This window comes from Panthera uncia (genome assembly GCF_023721935.1).
Source record: "Panthera uncia isolate 11264 chromosome A3 unlocalized genomic scaffold, Puncia_PCG_1.0 HiC_scaffold_11, whole genome shotgun sequence".
In the NCBI taxonomy this organism is placed as follows: domain Eukaryota; kingdom Metazoa; phylum Chordata; class Mammalia; order Carnivora; family Felidae; genus Panthera; species Panthera uncia.
The window spans coordinates 76118093-76139024 of NW_026057578.1; the positions used below are offsets into that span (position 1 = coordinate 76118093).

General features: G+C 44.5%; 1 long non-coding RNA gene across 1 annotated transcript; it reads left to right on the forward strand.

The window, feature by feature from the left end:
• The first annotated feature begins 1682 nt into the window (after positions 1–1682).
• LOC125937030 (uncharacterized) lies at positions 1683–12861 on the forward strand. The gene is made up of 4 exons (XR_007462216.1): positions 1683–1768; positions 2270–2441; positions 6441–6567; positions 12473–12861. It is a non-coding gene; the product is annotated as an uncharacterized LOC125937030 (long non-coding RNA).
• The last annotated feature ends 8071 nt before the right edge of the window (positions 12862–20932 follow it).

Genomic DNA, 20932 nt, shown 5'->3' on the forward strand with positions numbered 1-20932 from the left:
CACAAATCCTACCTCTTAAGAAGGAAGCCAAGCCCGCGGTGCCCACTTGGCTCTAGAAGGTTTGTGAAGCAGTTTGGAAGCAGAAGATTCAGAAGGGCCCCCTCTTCCTGCCTTCCGCAAAAGCTTAAATTCACCGAAGAGGTTATGCCAAAGCTCTGGGGGCCCAGAGGGAAGTGAGTTGTTTTGAGGGAGCTAGAGAGAGGAGAGACGGATGAGAAGATGGGGACTCGCAGGAGGATACTCGCAGGTGCTGGGAAGGCAGAGACCCAGGCCCCACTCCCTGGTAGCACAAGACCCCATAAGACAACAGCTATGTGGTCTTCCAAAAAGGTCTGACCTGGGCAACTGGGCAGGTCCTGCAAAGCCTGAGAATGACAGTGTCTGCCACCTTTGAGGAGGACACAGGCTTGGAGAGAAAGAGATCTCCGTAAGCACAATGGACTGAAAACCAGAGACACTTCCTCCATTTTCCAGCTACAGGGGGGCTGGTAACTCCCAGGAAGTAGAGAACGCCCTAACAATCTCTGAGATTGAATTACTATCATTCTGGACAGAACGGGGCTTACAGTCTGATTTCATTTGATTTAAAGAAAATTGGGGAAAGGGCCATTTTTGCAGACCTGAGTCGGTAGTGTGAGAGGCTTCTAACCCTTATGGAATGTTTAGAGATTTCACAGGGGAGGAGGGAGGAACTTGGGCATTATGGGAAGAGTCAAGGTTAGAGAAGCAGAAGGAAGGACAGGAGCATCCAGGCAGATGCCAGAGAGAGGCCACCTGTGAGGACAGAATGGAAGCAAGTGGTCTGAGCAAATGCCAGGAGTAGCCCAGACTGGAATGGGGGAAGCAGGGCTGTGGAGAGATAATATGTGAGGGAGCTGTGTGTCAGGATCAGGGGTGTGGGCTTCCCTGTAGTCCCCCCTCCTCCGACATTAAGGCCTGTTTTGCCAGCACATGGTGTCAGTATGTTGTCAAGAGTCACTTTGAGCCAAGAACACCGGTGTCATTCTGTCCCCCCCACCAAGCAGTCCTGAGCCTTTCTGCCTCTTGGCTCTGCCCATGCTTTCATTTATGCAATACCTCTTCTCTTTGTACCTACCCCAATCCTCCTCAGCACCCCCCACCCCAACCCCTACCCCCAGAGATAACCAACAAGATCCCCACTGCCATTCAAGCTTAATACAACTACCACCTCTGAAGCAAAACTTGCCCTGAACTCCCTTGGGGGACCCAACCCTCTTACCCCTGTGGTCACACAATGCACGGCCGGGCTATGATTTAGTAACTTATCATGTTGCCCTGTGCACTTCATAATGGCAGGAGCCATGTCTTTTTCACGTTGGGATCCTCAGGCCATCTGGCACGTCTGAGGAGATGAACACTCCTCAGATGAACATAGCAGAGCAGGGGTAGGGCAGGGTTGACCTGCACACAGAGGGAATATCAGGGTGTATTATGAACATCATATCAGCCTCAATCCTCAGCCCTGCTCACCTCTGTCCATGGTGTACCCAATGCCCAGCACTGTGGTCACTCTGGGTTACTGCTGGAGGGGCTGCTCAAGGGCAAGTACATGACCTGGGCCCCGAACAACACATCACCCATTGTGTCTAGCGTCACAATAGAGAGCATGACCCAAGGGAATGAGACAGGGGAGGCAGAAGCCTTGACATAGAAGGAGTAAATACCAACCAGACTGTAGGACACAGAATTCAGCGTGATGAGGGTAGCTGTGGGCCGCACCACTCTGCAAGTCTTCAGAGTATGAGAGGTAGTGCCAGAGCTCAGAGTTTCAGAACAGAAAAGGGAACTATTGTTGGGTGGGGGAGGGGGAGGGGTAAGGAGAGGCAGATGTGGAAAATCTCCTCCTTCCTGGGGCAGAGGATTTGAGAAGCCAAGGGGCATGGCCTAAGGTAATGCAAGAGAACCACGCCTTCTGGTGATTCCAAATAAGAAATCAGCCCTTCTCACAGCAACAGGGGCACGTGCACTGGAAGCAGCCCACTAGGACACAGAAGCAGCATGGGACTTCCGATTCGGCGGGAACTGGGCTTTCATTTTCACTGAGCCACTAAATAGCTGGGTGGCCCTGGGGCAAGTCACTCTACCTCTCTGGGCCTCCATTTCCTCATTTATAAAATGAGTAGACTGAGCTAGAGAGAGATGGTTACATACTATATAGCCCTTTTTAGCTCTAACATGCTAAGACAGCATTCATTCCCCATCACAGCTGTAATGTGACAGCATTTGAGGCTTTCCTTCCTCCACTCAGTCCAAGACCTACATGGCGAGGGCAAGCACATGCATTAGAACCTAGAAGTATTTTGTGGAAATGGCATAAGCAAAGCATCTAAGACATTTATCAAGAATATCTGAATATCAACCATCAAGCCCCAGGCCGAGGGGAGCTGGGAATATTTCAGGGCACATTAACCACTGTTGTGGTAAGTAATTATGCACACTGACTTTGAGTCTGTTTCAACGGTCACATCTCAGAGTGTAATTCCTGCACTGTTTCCAGGGAGGGACGGACCCGAGCAAGTGCTAACGAGTCTTCCTAGAGTCTGAACTATGGACTGGTAATAGCTGGCATTTCAAAAATGTAGCCTTTTGTTTCTTGAAAAACTGCTTAAAAGCATTCACTCCCCCATCTCTGATCCTTCTCTGAAAAAGAAAACAATAAATATGATTTCAATCCATTGTGTTAATATCAGGATGCACACACAGAAGTGCCTGGATCCAGCGTTGAGCAAAAACCCATCTGTGATGCCAAGCGCTTTCTGTCTGTCAACAGACAGAAAGAGGACATTAACACTTTCGGGTCTCTTGAGAAGTGAGAGTTCAGTGGTCACTTGCTCTCACTATGTAGTTGAAAAAAGATCATATCTGTATGTGCAGTGCTATCTGAAAAGAAAAAAAAAACTGATAAAAATGTATTGGAATAACTTGACAGATTTAAATGTGTATTTTCCCTGAAAATAATTTATCTCTGCAGAGACACCCATTATTGAAACCGCTAGCCTAACTGATCTAAATTCCCACTGTTTGCCATTTGCTCCAAACCTTATCCATGTCCCAATTAAAATCTCTGCTGGCAAACACTACGAGAGATGTCAGGGCAATTTTCATAAAAGAGTAAAAGAAGATCACACAGAATTTTTAACAATCTATTAGTTGGCACAAAGACAAAGAGGGATACGGATGGACCCTGTTGGGGAGTGGGCACTTGAAGGATTATTTTTCTGATCACCCAAACTTGGCCTTGTTAGATCGGAGAGTTTATCTAATAAATCAATCAATCCATCAATCAATCATTATCATTTACCTAAACCTAATAGGGAAGTGTTACAATGTTTTGGAGGTAGGGATGATGCACATGATATAAGGCCCTGCCGTTCAAAGTGTGGCCTTATACCAGAGCATCTCAGCATCACCCTGAGCCTATGCGAAATTCAGAATCTCAGGTTCCGCCCCGGGTCTCCTGCATCAGAATCTGCATTATAACAAAGTTCAAGGTTGAAGTGATTCATGTCTTTATTAAGGTTGGGAAGCATAATTAGCATATGTGGATTTAAGAAACTAAAAGTAGGGGTGTGTGTGTGTGTGTGTGTGTGTGTGTGCGCGCGCGCGCGCGCACGCGCGCGCGCGTGCTGGGGGTGTGTGGATATGTGTGAGGGGTTGTGTGCTGGAAAAAAAGAAAGGGTCAGGAGCCGAGTGTAAATGTCGAATTGGGATTTTGAAACCATCCAGATTTTGAAACCATGCTCCCAGCCACCAAGCTGTTCTGCCCAAAGAGATCATCTCTATGGTGAATCTCACGCCCAGTTTCTGCTAGAATATCTCCAGTGAAAAGTACCTCATTCATTCTCACAGGGCAACCAGTTCTGTTTGCAGTAGTTAGCCCATTTTCAAATGGCTCTTGTGAGTGTTCCTAAACTGTCAGCTCCAGGCCACGATCACCCAAGAAACATCCTCTGTCACACCTGCTGTGTGACCTCAGCCATGTTACTGAACCTTAGTGTATGTGTCAGTTTTCTCGTCTCTGAGATAGGGTAAGGGATAATACCTGTGTCGGTCTCATGAGTTTTGTGGAGATCAGATAAAATAAACCATAGGATGCCCCAGTCCATGCTTGAGGACATGCAGTAAGTGCTCAATGAATGCCACCTATTATTATTCCCAACTGAAATAGTCTTCCTTCAAAAAAAGGCATGAGAGAAAAGGTAGAGCTTAACTGTCTCTTTGAAAGGACAGACAGAATTCAAGTCAGCCAAAAGAGCATTCTGGGGACCTAGGACCTGAAAGCACGAGGTATCAGACTTGGGAATGCCAAAATAGAGAGCAGTAAATATTTCAGTCTGACTAGAGTGCAAGGTGTGCGACCTAATGAGCAAAAAAGCTAGAAAGGTAAGTGAAGGACGGATCATGCGTCCCAAAAGTATGACTCTGAGAAGGGAGGGCTGGGAGCTGGGCAGTGTGAGATCAACCGAGGCACCGTTTTAACCGAACCTTGAGCCGAAGCAGTAGCTCAGAGGAAGGCACAGGAGTCTGATGTCAGAAGGCGCGTACATGCGTTCCATATTAGCTTGACCCATATGGTGTTACCAATGCTACATTGCTTTTAACCTAGAAGAACAGCAGTTTCATTTGATTCAACATGATACAGTCCTTCCTTACCTTTAATGTGTAAGGTGTGTGGGGGAAGAGGGGGAGTCGAGGGGGCAAATCCGCCCTCTGCACCCACCTCAGACTTCCTCAGAAGTTGAGCACGCCGAAAGAAGAGGGATTAGGAGGCACAGGCATGACATGCTAAGTAAACAAAAGGTGTCGTTTACTTTCTGGGTGTCCCAGACCCCTGGCACCACAGTGGTCAGAAGCAGCTTTGTCTGCACATCCACTTTCCAGAAGCATCCACCGTTCACTATTGATGTAGGCAACCCAAGAACCTTCTCACCCTCTGCGCAACTCCAAGACTTTTGCCCAGGATTCAAATGTTAGCTTTGCATAGAGCATTTGCAATCATTTGGGTCAAAACTAAATTTAAAAATTTTTTTTTTTTCCAACGTTTTTTATTTTATTTTTGGGACAGAGAGAGACAGAGCATGAACGGGGGAGGGGCAGAGAGAGAGGGAGACACAGAATCGGAAACAGGCTCCAGGCTCCGAGCCATCAGCCCAGAGCCTGACGCGGGGCTCGAACTCACGGACCGCGAGATCGTGACCTGGCTGAAGTCGGACGCTTAACCGACTGCGCCACCCAGGCGCCCCGGGTCAAAACTAAATTTAAAACAAAACCCTGGGCTCCTTCCCATGGCCTAAAAGGACAGTTTAGGAAAAGGCAGGAGGGAAGTGATTTATTAAAAAGGAAAAAAAATGCTACCAAGATATTTCAAAATAACGGCAGCTGCATGCACTTCCAGTCTGTGAGGGCCTTGTTCGGGGCCCATTTTGGTAACGACGAGAAACCGCTGCTCTTTCCCAGGCATATGTTTAAAGCGCCCTGCAAATGATTTCATGTTGGATCGAGCTTCATTACTCACAGTTCATATTTGGTCTAAATTACAGTAAATGTTATTTCAAGGTTTACAAGTTAATTATTATAGTATAGTATTTACTCCATTATATAGTAATTACTGCAGTATCTAACGCCTAAAGGGTTTTCCCCCGTATATGAAGGACACAGAATATTTTAGAGTTTTTTCAAGCAGAACAGGGCTCACTGGTGTGTGTGTGTGTGTGTGTGTGTGTGTGTGTATGCGCGCGTATGTGGGGTGGGGGCTGGGAAGATGGGCATGCAAATGCCCACATTCTTTCAGATGCAGGGTCACAGGGGCTGCCAGCAGCCAAACTCGTTTCGACCGCCCCGGGAAGTAGCACGTGCTATTTGTAGGGGCGAAAGAGATCGTGCTGACTCCCACAGATATGCAAGATGCCCATCCCACCTCTGGCAGGCCGCGACTGTACAGAGCCGAACAAAAAACGCTTTCGACCTACAGATGAACCAAGACCGGGTTTGCTCATCTCTGGGAGGCAGCTGCCTGAAAGACCTCACTTGCAATGTGGCTCCCCCTCTTCTGGCTTGTTGCAAGGGTTTATGTGGTCTCCTTGCACACGCTCTCTCCCCAACACCCCACCCTTGCCACAGAAGGGTCAGCTATGTGACACCAGATAGCCCCCTGCTCTGGGCTACATTTACACCTCTTTGCTCCATTCCAGCCCACTCTTTGTTCTGGCTGCCAAACCCAAAATGGATTCCATAAGTATCCTGCTTCCCAAATGTTGGGCCAAATGGCGGCCTGCAGGTCTGGGAACCCTAGGGGCCTGACAGGCAGTCGAGCTGAATGACAGGCTCGGGATCAAACCACATTTTTGTCCTCTGACTGCAGCCGAGCATCTTGGGCTCGTCAGATGCAGCTTCCTCTTGCAATGTCCTCTCCTCCCCAGAAGCCTGACCGCTGTTACCTTGATAAATGCTGAGCAGATGGAAAAGGAGAATTTGGCAATCACAGAAGCATCACGTCCCTTGACTCTGGCCCCTCTTCAGGAGGAGAGAACAGATCATGGAGACCAGGTGAGTCAATGTGCCTTGAGTGTGCACTTACTGTGTGTCTGGCCCTGAAGCTAGCAGAGTTGGAAAAGAGAAATGGTCGACACTTCTAGCACATGCTTTCTTCTACTGCAAAGGATTCCACAGCTCAGCCTTCTCACTGGCAGGGTAGGCAGAGACAGAGGGGTGAAGGGGGAGAAACTGCCGGTGTGTTTTTGCCCAAAGTGCTCTCGACACATTTTCTTTTTTGGCAGATGGTGGCAAAAAAAAAAAAAAAACAAAAAAAAAAAACAAAGAACAAAAAACAAAAAACAAAAAACAAAAAAAACTGGAGGGTTTAAGTAAAAACGTTCCCGGAGCTCGCAGATGGGTGTCCGGTTTTCAGATGGCCCCTCATGCACTGAAGCACACGACTTGCCCTTCCTGGACTGGCTCACAGTGGGCCAGTCTAGCGATTGTTCAAGAGACAAGTGTTCGGCCAGCGGGCACTGGAGGGTACTTACCCCTGCCCTTTCTCATTGCCCTGGCCCTCTCCTTAATTGTCACAGCAGCAACTGACTCCTCACCAGCCAGTACACCTTCCCCACCCATTTGCAAAACGGACATCTCAGCACATCTAACTCTCCGGCTTTAAATCCACAAGTGGTTTCCCATTACTCGTAGAGTATATCCCACTTCCTTGAATGGCTAAGCACACCTCGCACAGCTGGGCTCTGCCTTCCCTCACCATTTTCTTTCCTGAAGTTTTTAAGATCCAGCCACTTGGACATCCATTTAGTCCCTTGAACCTTCTTCTGCCCTTTCCCATCTTTGGGAGTTTACTTATGGTACTCTTATGACCTTCTCCAACCCACTCCTCTCTGACCTCCTTCCAGTGCCTCTCTCTGACCTGTCCTTCACATCTCACCTCAGGGATCTTCCCAGACATCTAGAACTCAGGCACCTCCCCATTCTGACCCCTCCAGTGACTCACATAAATCCTCACTCTAACAGTCATCATACTCTGTTGTATTCAGCTGTTAAATACCTTTCTGCTCAGCTAGACCATAAGCTCTATGAGGACAGAGATCACATCTGCCCTGCTCATTCCCAGCAACTAATAAAGTGATCGGCCATGGTTTTGCCATGGCAATGGCAATGACATGTTTACTGAAAGAGAGCATTCTTGAGTGAATTCCAAAAATGCTAAGTGAAAAAAGTAGGCAGTTTGGTGTATCAACTGAGTGGAGAAACCTAGTAATAATGAGAGTTAATACCTACTTTGCCAAACACTGTACTATATTTACACTTCACAACAACACAGTATGGGATAGATGCTCTGATTATACCTCTTTTACAGAAAGTAACAACTGAGGTGCAGGGAGCTTGAGGAATATGTCTAAGGACACCCAAGTCATAAAGGGTGGAACCATGATACAATTTCAAGCAGTTGGATCCAGAGCCCGCACACTGAACCATTCATTCCGCTAAGTTAACTCTTGCTAAACTTGATGTGGAGGAGAAGAAAGGGCATTAGGCACCCCTCAGTCCTTTCCTCCTTCTCCTACTGTCTCTCTGTGAACAAACTGTTGCTGTAATGAACATATATTTAATGTGAGATGAGAATAAAGTATATCAGCTCCCTAATCACTTCATACACACTCTTTCACTACCTGTCACATCTTTACAATACAGTCAAAGCATTTTCAGCAGCAGAGATAATTAGGAAAAAAAAAGTAACAAGTTTTGGCAGAACAAATGATTATCAAAGAGAAGGACTCATATTTGTCCCCACCGGTCCTGTCAGTGCTTGAACCCCAGCCTAGGACCACCAGGAAGAGGATGTCTCCTCCTTTTCTCCTTGTAAGTGTTTCCTCACCATTTTCTGCTCCTCCCACTCCCCTCCCCAAAATGCACGGTCACATAAGATACATACAGACTTGGACTAGAGAGCTAGGTAAGGGCTGTGGCCACTCATAAAATTCATTAGGAATGCCATCAGAAGGTAAACCACCCCCCTCCCCAGCGGAGTTTTAGCATCCAGCTGTGCCTAGCCACCAGACTTCAGAAAGGAGATGGGGAGCTGAGATAAGAATCCATGAGGCCATCCCTGGTTCTGGAGGCCTCCATTCCTTGCTTGTTTCTAATGTCACCACCTTGGATTCCCAGCATGGGCCTCATTCGGTCCCCATCTATTTGCCCCATCCTTCTTTCCATGGACATAACCATTCTAGCAAGCTCTGAAAGATTTCTGTCCAGTAGGACTTATCCTATATAGTTTTCATTCATTAATGTTAAATACAAATAAAATTTTTTTCTTCCAAAACACTTCACTGAACTGCCAATTAATCAAGTTTCCTTCCATATTTCACTTTCTTTTTATCTGTGTGGCAACAAATAATAATGTCTACTTTGAATGTTAACTATTTAATTGGACATCACAGAGTTAGCTGAGTCACTGGCGATCTCGGGAAGGGGCAGTGTATCCCTCTTCTGTGGTGCCAGTTGCCGTTTTTATTTACTCCAGGCTCAGCTACCTCCAGTCTACAATACCCTTGAGTGGTCTCGACCTTGAAAAACCAAAGGAAAGAGATTATACTTCAGAGTCACAGTCCCCCTAAGTGTAATCCTGGCTTCGGCATTCCCAACTCTATACTTTACACAACTAGGATTAGATAGAAAGAATATGGAATGTGCTCTTCATAACATTCGTTATAGAAGAAGCATTCAAGTAACAGTCACTGTGATTATTTATGATGATCTTTTTTATGGTACCACACAGCAAGCTCCTATGACATATGCTATTCTGCTGCCCAAAGCCTGCTAGTTACCTGCTATCAATGTCCTTCAGAATATAGAGGGTGAGCAGTTACATAAATGTTTTTCCTTCTATCATTGGTCTCAAAGATCATCACGGTGGGACTTTAAAGGATTGTTGGAGAGAAAAATCAGGGTTTGTTGTTGCCCCCACTCTCCTTAACAAAATCCATGAAGTTTGACTCTGTTCTCTAGGCTTAATTAGGCTACATCAAAAGAGTTCTACTCCACGGTGGGGATAAATTCCATTAGTGACCCTGCTAAAGCAGATGTCCTTGGGAACACTTCCTCCTGACCTAAACCCTTGTCCTATGTCTGACATGTGTCCCTGTGAGACACCACATCCTCCTAAAGCTGCAGCGTCCCGAGCTGACGGGAGAGATCTGACCTATGGCTGCCGGCATACAGTTGAACTAGGCTTTTATTTTTACGTTATTCCATAATCTATTTAAATTTTCCCAATTTAAATGGAAGACAGGAGATAAGTGATACTAATGCCTGAGGTCAATATTTTTATTTTTTAAAACTCTGAATCCTATGGAATACAAGAAAAGGAGGAAATACTGGCACGAGTTATTTTTACCTTCCACCTCAACTTCTTTTGTTCAAGTGCAGACACAGGACACAGAACACTTTTGTATTTTGTGGGTGGTAGACTTTTTTTTTCTTCTTCACCAGGACCCAAATTATCTCCAAGTCCTTACATCCATTAGCCTAATTAATATTAAGAACATATGCATATGCAAATAAGCCCCTCTTTGCCATATATTTCACTTTATAAGACAGGTTGAAGGGTGGTTGGTGAGTCAATCAAATGTCATAAATTGGCTATGCATAAGAGCTCATTAATATTAATTGGGGCGTGGGCATTGTGCAGTAGTCCATGCCTCCATTAGAGACGGGCCCCGTGCTTTAATTGTTCCAAAGATTTTGAAAACCAAAGCCTCTGACCTGATTTAAATATGTAATCCACCCCCCCCCAGGTAGTCTACTGAGCAGCATCAGAAAGGTATTAAAAAAAATACAGAGCAGACCTTTTCTAAGACAGATGGCACACAATGAGGTTAGAAAAAGTATCTTGAGATCCAACCTGCAAGAACAAAAAAAAATTGCTTGCATTGTTGTTTTCATTATCTTGCTTCTGTCATTTCATGAGCTTTGTATCTTGCAAGGAAAGAAAGAAGGGAGAAAAACTGTGAAATTAATCTTTTGTGCATGGCCTGATAAAGAAGAGACATGCTCAGACAAAAGATAGACTGAGAGAAGGTACCGTGATTGATGACTAAAGTAAAGGTGTCAGAAGAGTATTATGTAAATTACTGGAGGCACACACCATTTCAGAGAGAATGAGAGGGAAGAGCAGGCAGGGGGAGCGAGGGAGAGGGAGAAGGCGAGAGAGGGAGTTAAGGTACTGAGAGTGAAAAAAGGATTGCAGAGTCGATGTCACCAAAGAACTGGTCCCCAAACACCCATTTCTTGCCATCTTTCATCTCCTCCGACAGGCTCACCTCACACTCTCTCTAGGTTGCAGGATGTAACAAAGCGGGTGGGGGTGGGGGAAGAACTGTCAACATTAGCATGATTCTAGTCAAGGCAAGGTTTAGGGAAAGCAGTGTCTGAAGTGAAATCATCAAGGAAGGAAGTTTCAGTTAAAGGGGAAAGGGATCCGGCTGGCAAATTCATGTGCCTCTGTGTGAGGCGAGCCACGGAGGTGGGGACAGGAGTCGGGCCACTCTCATTCTTCATGCTGGAGAGGGGCTGTGGGAGGGCCTCTGTCCTTCCCCCAAGTCTCTGGTTAGATCTCCACATCTGTGTCGGGTGTATGACACGACCACCATACAAAGGTGGGTGGATAGAGACTCAAAAGGCCAGGGGCCGGGAGCCACGTTACAAAAATCTCTACGTAATGAAATGAAGGCGAGTGTTCAAAATTGCCTCCATTTTCCTGCCTGGAAGAGATGCAAAGCAACAGAAGGATCACATTCAATCATGCGAATGGGTTTTGCCCCAGTGACCCTTGTGTGCAGGCTGGTCTGTACCTCCCCGCTAACAGTATTCAAAAACCTCTCGCTTAGAAGTCCAGTGCTGGCACCTACGGGTTTCTAAAAGAAAAAGAAAACAAACAAACAAACAACAACAACAACAACAAAAAACCTTCCAAATTCTAGCAAACCATATCTGGAAAGAGCAACGTTGGTATTCAGGGAGAACTCACCAGGCAGGTTGTTTACAGCCAGCCCCATTCTGACCCTGACTGGAATAACATTTGAACCCAATTTGCTGGGGCCTGAGCAGTACCGGTGGCTAAATATTTTAAATATCACCCCTTTGAAAAGTCCAGAGATGAAGCCAATGTCTAGATCAAGATTTTCTCCACACCTGCCCTCCCTTCTCAGCAGGGTGTGAAGGTAAAGAGAATAAAATGAATCTCCATTCATTAAAAGCACAGAGGGCCTCCAAGTACTATAAAGATTAGGGTAAAACCTCAACCCACCCTGAAACCCAAATGCAGTTAATCAATTAAAAAACAAATGATAGTAAAGTAAATTTACGTGAAAGCCCTGATTTTCCCATTTTAATTATTTTGGAAATCTTTGAAATAGTCAATGACTGAAAGGGTGAAAGAGGTCTAGGAATGGGGATAAAGGTGGACCAAATTTACACCCAAAAGCTGTCCCGTAATACACTCCCATTGGGGATACTAACACCCAAAAAAGTAGTCCCCAGTTCCACTCCCCCCAGCCCCAGAGTGGTCTCTTCCTCCTCTAACTGCCTGACCACTCATCCACAGCCATATGCTGCTTCCTTTATGTATTCCACAGTCCACATTCTTTGAGCCCCTCTATGTGCCAGATTCTGTACAAAATGGAACAAGACACACTTTCTCTGGTGGAGCCAGCCTGTGACCATGTCTCCTAGCTCACAGTACTCACTTCAATGGCCAGGGCAGTGCTTGCTGCCATGGGATCAGGCCTTGCTTATTTAAACTGAATTACCCAAAATGGGGCTTGGCCAGAGATGCACCTGAGCATAAAGCCTAAACCAGGACGCTGTGCTAGAGAAGGCAAGAGATACAGGGGAAAGATGTCTGTCTGCTTTCATCCTCACACGATTTACCTTTGTCCTTCTTTAGGAATACTTTGGTCTCACGGAACAAACCTTCATTCAAAGAAACTCAAGGGAGAAGTTTTATTACAAGAGGAGCTCAGAGGACCCAAAAGGGAGAAGTATATTTGGTCCTCAGGAGATAACAGAACCGCGGCCTGGAGAGGCATCCAACTCCATATTTATATCTTTTTGTCTCCATATTTATATCTCTGTCTTACCTTCAGGCAGCACATGAGATTTTAACCACGTTTCTCTCTTTAGGTGTTCCTCCTCTCTCTCAGCAACCCCACTTCCTTTGCTGGCTTTCCTCACGGACTATGTTGAAGGCACCATAAGGATGGTAGTACCAGTGCTGTTACTATTACTACTACTAATAATAGCAAGCAATTGAATAACGGCCAGAACTGTTCTGAGCACATCACACACATGAACTCATTTAACATGACAACCTTATTATTTTTATCTTCTATTATTTATGTTTAGTTCACTTGTTTATATGGCTTTTTTACTATTTGTTATTATTTTATTATTATTTATCTTTATCTCTAATTTCAAGTTGTGGAAACTGAGGCAAAGAGGTGACGCACCCAGGACTGCAGAGCTGGGACGTGGAGGAGTCGGCATGGGAGCCCTGACAGACTAGCCTCAGAAGCTGTGCTTTCACCAACTGAGTTAGATTGCCCAGAACCCACTAGTTCCCATGACCTTCCAGATCCATCTAAGGAGAACCAGATGCATCCCGGACACTCTGGGGTATGGTCAGGGGCAGCAGGTCAGTTAGTAGGCCAAGCTGCAGGGGTGGTGACCAGATGATGCGATGTGAGTGTGAGGACCCCAAGGAGGTAAACGTTGTTTGTGCAAACATTTTCGTTGAAAACAATCTTTCAAACCCAGACTCCACCCAATATAACAAAAAGTCTCAGTGAGAAAAGTCTGGGTTGCCATAGGACTAGAGGCAGCTCATGACTGGCAATAACAATACACATGTTTCTTGTAGGAAATCACCTTTCAGCCTCTTGTACCCCAACTCCAAAAGCCATGTCCAATTTGCTCTTTAGGTCAATGAAACAAAGAGTGAAAGCTAGTGATGGAGTGGCACAAAAGAGTAAAAGAACTGAGATTTTTGAATGGATGGGATTCCTCTTGCTCCCCACCCCAAAATCACTGACACCAGCGAAGAGTCCTGGGGCCGCCTGCCTCTGGTGCAGTGGTGAGGTGGACCAGATCTGATTGGGGGCCGAGAGGTCTTAGTTTTATTGCTGACCCCACTATTCCTCGGCCGCCTGATTCTGGGCCAGTCACCACACATTCTGGCCTCATTGCCCACCACTGTGAACCTGGAATGTTAATATCTTTTCTCCCTCTCAGCTCTAAGTATCTGTGCCTCTCTAAGACCCCACACTTGGGTCCTAGAGCTCCTCCCCCAGGTGACTAAGGGTTTCCAGCAGACACACTGACGTTCTTACTTCCTAAGGCCCTGTCTTCCTTCTCCCTGATCCATGGGTTCTCTGGAGGAAACAAAGCAATGACTGTAGCCATGGTAGAAATAGCTTTCTGCGGAAACCATAAACAGTTGCAAGAGACAGATCCGTCTTCTCACCGAGTGTTCTCAGACACACTGGGAATGGTGACCGGTTTCCCAGGCGTGTCTCCTGTGTAGGCCCCACCACACACGGTGCCATTTTGTTTTCTAACAGGTCCTCTCAGCCTTAGCCCTGAAGTCTTCTTGAGAAAGCTTTTTCCTTTCATACGTCTGACCTTATGATTCATCTGGCTCCTGTTTTAAAACCAATTATTACGTATTGTCTTTTGAATTTCACCCCTGACACCACTTTGCCCTGACTTAATTCTATGACTGGCTCTTATTCAAAACTTTCATTTTTGAGAAAGGTGTAAGAGCTGCAAAATGGCCTTCTTCTAGAAGCCCTGAGTAAAACGACAGCTCTGCTGATCAAAAGTAGAGCAGTGGCATTTTGATGCACACTGATAAAATGTGTACTTGTTTCAAGTAATGTGGATAAAAGGAAAACCAAAACAAAGGCCTAAAAGATGAGACAGAAGGGGTTCTGGGTTGTGACGTCACATAGTAGGCTGAATCTTGCCCCTGAGCTCTGAACCAATGTTACCAAGTGTCCCTTAGGCCTTTCTGTATGGTCGTCCTGCCTACGCCACTGTCTCACTCAGTACTTTTGTATTTCCTCCGGATGTTCACTGACTACACACTAGTCTTCATCCTCCAACAAATTATCCAACAAATCTACTCAACGCTGTCTCATGAATGTCTCCCAAATTTACTCTCCTCTCTATACTCTGTCCAAATTGGTCTAGCACAGGTTTGCCTTCTCCCTCACCCAGTCTCCTGGAAGGCTTGGCTTCCAAATTGGTTCTCTTTGTTCCAGTTCTCCCTGTCTCTCATTCATTCTCCACAACGTATCCATGTTCTCCTAAAACAAAGGTCTGTTCATGCCACTTGTTGGCTTCCAAACCTCCAGTGGTTCCCCAGCAGGTGTTGAATAAGTTCAAACTTTTTGGAGAGGCATTGTAGCTCCTCCATGGTCTCACCCAACCTACTGTTTCAGCCCTTTCTTTTTGTCCACTACACCTGCTCGCACAGCAGATGGTGGGCTCACTCCAGGTTTGATTCTTCCAGAACATACTCTGCCCTTTCCTGCTTCTTCCTCTGCCCACGGTGTTCCCTCTCCTGAGAATGTCATTTTCCCTACTTCTAGCCTCCATGAAACTTTGTCTAAATAAATGATACTCATCCTTCAGGCTCTAACACTCCCTAATCTGGAAAACAGCCTCAGCTTGCTGTCCAAGTGTGGTTCACTGTTCTCCCCCATGAGGCCCCTAGACTGGTGCTTCTCAAAGCTGGGGAGCTTTTAAAAATGCTGACTTCCTGGGGTACCTGTGTGGCTCAGTTCGCTAAACGTCTGACTCTTGACTTGGGCTCAGGATCTCACGATTCGTGAGTTTGAGCCCCACATAGGGCTCTGCACTGACAGTGGGGAGCTTGCTTGGGATTCTTTCTCTCTCCCTCTCTTTGTCTCTCCCCAACTGGCTCGCTCTCTCTCTCTCTCTCTCTCTCTCTCTCACTCTCTCAAAAAAAAAAGACAAAAAACAAAACAAAATAAAAAAGCTTATTTACTGTTCTAATTAAATCAAAATCCCTAGGAATGAGGTTTTGGGGAGTCATCATTTTGAAGCCCCCTCCCCACCCCTACCCCCGGTTATTTTCATATTTCCCATCTTTCAGAAGACTTGTTTAAGTATTTGGCTTGTATCTCTTCTACTTTTCACATTTAATTGGTATCTGTTTATTGAGTAAATATACCACGAACAACAAGTGTGCTATACGTAGGAATACTGCAATGAGTCAGGCCCAAGATAAAAAAAGTAATAATAATATGGAATAGGAATTATATTTTATCATGTTTTATAATCTATTATAAAAATACATTATAGGGCCACCTGGATGGCTTAGTCAGTTAAGTGTTTGACTTCAGCTCAGGTCATGATCTTGTGGCTCGTGAGTTCGAGCCCCGCATCGAGCTCTCTGTTATCAGCACAGAACCCGCTCCAGATCCTCTGTCTCCCTCTCTCTCTGCCCCTCCCCTGCTCACTCTCTCTCTCTCAAAATATAAAATAAATATATTTTAAAAATACATTATAATAAAACATAATACCTTATATTCTAGCCATTTGTGTACATGTCCTTCTAGTGCTTCCTTGAGAAAGACTATTTCTCATTTATATTTGCATCTTTCAGCACCTAATACAATGACTCATATTCAATAAACAGATGGTTATTTCATTAATATATTAATGTGTTAACTTTTGGATTAATGGAATGACATTTAACTCCAAACTCATCTGGCCTGAAAGACACAGGAAGTTGTCTTTGCACTGCTGACTCTGAAACCGTGTCTCATGCCATCACCTCACGGACAAAGATTGGTTAGCTCCAACACTGGCCGGTGCCCACAGGGGAAAGCCTGCTGACCTCTGAATCAAACTTCCACAGGCCCCACGTGAGTTTGCCGACTTCTGACAAAGGCCCGGACTTAAGCTACAATCCTGATAACTCTTTAAGCGGGGACAGATCACCAAGTTAAGCGGTTTCCATTTCCAAACACTAGCTCAGCCCCCAGCTCTAAGAAAAGGGAAGCACAGGGATCCCTTTCACCTGCAGGCAAGTAGAGGGAGACCCAGAGCTCTGGGTTCTGTATGAGGTCAGAGTATCTGCTGGCCCACTATTGTGGCTGTGTGCACCTGGGAGAGAAAATGATAAATATGTAGAGCCCTTAGAAAGTTTCATTTTGTGCCTTTACCAGGACTTTGAGATAAAACTGAATATCTCACACTCCGCAGCAATGATGATTTCAACTTTCAAAAAGAATCAACATCCCTCTGAAGAAGCAGAAGAGTGAATGGTTTTTTCAAGCTTCCTGATTCAAAACCATTTCCCCTTTAAGAAATTCAAGGACCCACAAACACTGTCCAAATGGCACAGTCATACATGGCAACGTGATTGTCATAGTTCTTGTAAAGTTAAATATCTGAAATGGTCACCTAAACCCTGCTGAGGTGAGAAATTAACAAAAATCACAATTGCAAAGTGCCTAAATTTTACATCGTTCATCTTCCCTTTCCCTTTGTTGTAAATAAAACTTTGAAGGGGAAACATTATTTTCATTTTGTCAGATTTGTTCCCTTCTTTTTCTTTCACATCATTGAAACTCCCAACCAAAAGATGAAATAAGGAGAATCAACCTTAAAGCTGAACCTATCGATTCTACCTTCCTTTCAATTTTCTCCTTAAAATGCTTCAGATGAATAATATTTCACTTCTCAGAAAAGAGAAAATTGATATCCTGGGCAAGCCGTAATGCTAATGAACATTAAAAGTCCCAGAGAATCCACCTTTTTTTAAATGATTAGCTTAAGTGGGGGAGGGGATTAATTCTCAGTAAAATCTTGACACACAATGTCAGTTTTGTGCTCTTGCCCTATTCTGAGGCCACCTGGAATATTCTCAGCCACAGCCTTAGGAACCAAGAGACCCCATGCTTTATGCCCAGCCCCTTACCCGTCCTATCATTCCCTGGAGAAAAGTCTTTGTCAAGAGGCCTCTCTCTCTCCTCCTCTCCACCGAAATGTGAGTCTTCAGTCCCCCAAGGCCATGCTCTTCACTGGTCCATTCATCTTATTGGTGTATCAGTGACTTCATATGAGAAATTAGCATTTTCAAAGGGGTCTCCTGGAAATACTTTTACCCCCAAAAAAGGACTTTGATAGTGACAAGATGCCAAGCCACAGAAATGATGTTTGGGGGTAACACTCTCCCGGTGTTCTCCAGCTTACTCCAGAAAGCCAGCTACCTACTTTACATCCCCACAGTGCTGGCCTTATTTGAAAGATTGAAAGTCTCTTTACACAGATTCTCTCAAAGGAAGTTGTCACTTTAGGCTGCACAAACCAAAACTCTTCCAAAATCAGGTGCTTGGGGAAAAAAAAATTGAAGTACTTTTAATAATTTAAATGGCTCTTCTCTGCACATGCCCAGAACCCAAATCCCTTTTCTAACTGAAGTGCTTATATAAAAATTTGACAGCTCTTATAATTTTAAATTGCTCTACACTGAGTATGCCTAGAACCTTGATCACTTCCAAATTCAAGGGCTTATAAAAATTTGAAGCACTCCAATAATTTTAAATTGCAATGCACAGTGTAGAGTGATTTAAAATTATTGGACTGCTTCAATTTTTTTAAAAGGTCTTCAATTTGGAAGCGAGTCAAGCAGCATTCTAATACAGTAGTTTAAGACATAGTGTGCTAATCTAAAACTTAACACCTAAAAATAATGAAAATTAAACCACACGAGCTTTTTTTCCTCCTTCCTTCTTTTTTTTTTTTTTTTAAATAGGGGAGGGACACTTAAAAAACACCTGAAAAGTTGAGAAGTGTCCGGAGAAGAGAGTTAAAGTTCAGGCCATAGAGGGAAAAAGATGGTGGGGAGGGTGGGGGGAGGGTACAAGTAAAGGCAGGAGAGCTAAAGAGGCAGGGAAAGTTACATCACAGACGTCTTGTCCAGCCCTGGAGGTCATAGATGGGAAACAGAAAATAGGAAGAAATCAGAAGAGCCAGAACTGGACGAAGGAAAATGTGAATACAACTTTGAGCACTACGTTCCACAAACTTTTCAATATCTAGAGATGCAAATTGCACAGCCACTCCCTCTAAAAATGCCTCCTTTATGGGGCGCCTGGTGGCTCAGTCGGTTGAGTGTCCAACTTCAGTTCAGGTCATGATCTCTCAGTCCATGGGTTCAAGCCCCACGTTGGGCTCTGAACTGACAGCATGGAGCCTGGAGCCTGGAGCCTGCTTCGGATTCTGTGTCTCCCTCTCTCTCTGCCCTTATCCCACTCACGGTCTGTCTGTCTCTCCCTCTCTCTCAAAAATAAATAAACATTAAAAAAATATTTAAACATGACTCCTTTTGTGGTTGTATTGTTGTTTGTTTTTCTGATGAAGCTCTCAGATGGAATTAGTATCTGTACTGACTCAAGGTTTCCTCTCATAATTTTGGTTGAGATGGCTTTTAGAAGCCTGGCTAATCATCCAAAATTTCCCAGTCACAGCCACTTACAAGCAAAAGACACATTTTTAAAACTATTTTTCCATGGTGATCTGCACCTCTTTTTTGCTCAGGATAGCTATCTAGGTGGGTGTTCTTTGTTTCCAAAGTTATCAATGTTCTTTTCTCCTAACATTTTCTTCCTACCTACTTCCTAATTTCCTTTCTGCCTTTCTTTCCCCTCCATCACTACCTCTTTCTTCAACTACCGAAACTTCACAAATTTAAAGATTATAATGATTTTTTTTTTTAATTTTTTTTTTCAACGTTTTTTATTTATTTTTGGGACAGAGAGAGACAGAGCATGAACGGGGGAGGGGCAGAGAGAGAGGGAGACACAGAATCGGAAACAGGCTCCAGGCTCCGAGCCATCAGCCCAGAGCCTGACGCGGGGCTCGAACTCACGGACCGCGAGAACGTGACCTGGCTGAAGTCGGACGCTTAACCGACTGCGCCACCCAGGCGCCCCCTTTTTTTTTTTTTTTTACTCAATGGCCCTTTCTAACTTACCCACAGGGCAAAGCTGCAGGTTACGGCAAGCAGTCACAACAATGTGGACACCCTGAACAACATCCCCTTGATAAACAGCATCTGTTGTAAATAGGTTCTCTCAGCATTTACCATAAAGAAACCTGAGCATTTAAACACCGTCTAAATGTGCTTTATTCCATTTACTTGTTGTGAGCTGTTTTGCTCTACTGGCTAGATAACATGTGTCTTAAAATATTGTGTAAATACATATATAAATGATAGCCTGTAATATTTCCCAGGGACCCACGGCAATCAGGGCTCAAAAATGAAAAGAAGTCTATAGATGCTGAATTTTGGCACCTTTCCCACCATAAAAGACCAAGCATATGATATTGTCTACAGAATGGAAAAAGAAAAAGAGCACAACATAGTTGAGAAAAGGTGGGGTAAGCACAAAAACAAAAATGTTATTCATCCAGAGACGTGAGGTCCCTAAGAAAAGGACAGGAGGAGTTGTAGACCTGAGCAAAATTAAATGGTAGGAAACATTTTAATGGGAGAAACTTTGGAAGAAAGTTAGTGAAGAAGAGCAGGAATTTAGAGCATGTTAGATGGAAACAGCTCTGTACACTTTTCTTCTGAGCTATGTGATGTTCCCCTGTGCCCTGGACAAGAGGTGCCTCAGACATAAGCAACACACTGACCTTGAGCCATGCCGTGGAACAGCTTAAAATACACCATGCTCGTTGGTTCTACTGGCCTCTTCATGAGTCTACCCAAGACTTTTTGTAGATAAACCTGGACCCCGTAAACTGTGGTTGTGTATAATTTCCAATTATTTCCCAGTTTGGATGATAGCTTACTGTTATTTCTCACAACAATAAAAAAATAAATTTAAAAGTCTATTGGCAGCAAAGAATATTAGGCATTAAATTTCAAAATAGATTAAATTGAATGGTTGAAGTTCAAGGTAATCTGGAGCCTTAAAAGTAATCTAGAGTCTAGCATTGAGTGGGAAGAAGAAAATAAATATGAAGGGATAAAATACCTCAAATCAGAATTTTCTTAATGGATATATGAATATAACAAACAGCCTGATCCAGAATCTAGACCTTGACTAGTATTTGGGTAAGGGCAGGTTTGGGGTGAATAGCCAAAAAGCAGGGTAGCACAAACAAACCAAAGAGTCAAGTTCTTAAAGGTGAGGAGTTTACCAATTGGATGTGGGGATGAAACTAGTTGCCTGGTTGTGAAACATAACCAGGAGATGATTAGGAATATTTACTAAGGAGCAAACAGATTTTTAGGTCACGTGTCTGTAGAGATGTCACCACTTAATAAAATGACAAAATCTATCTATCACATAGACATGAACAC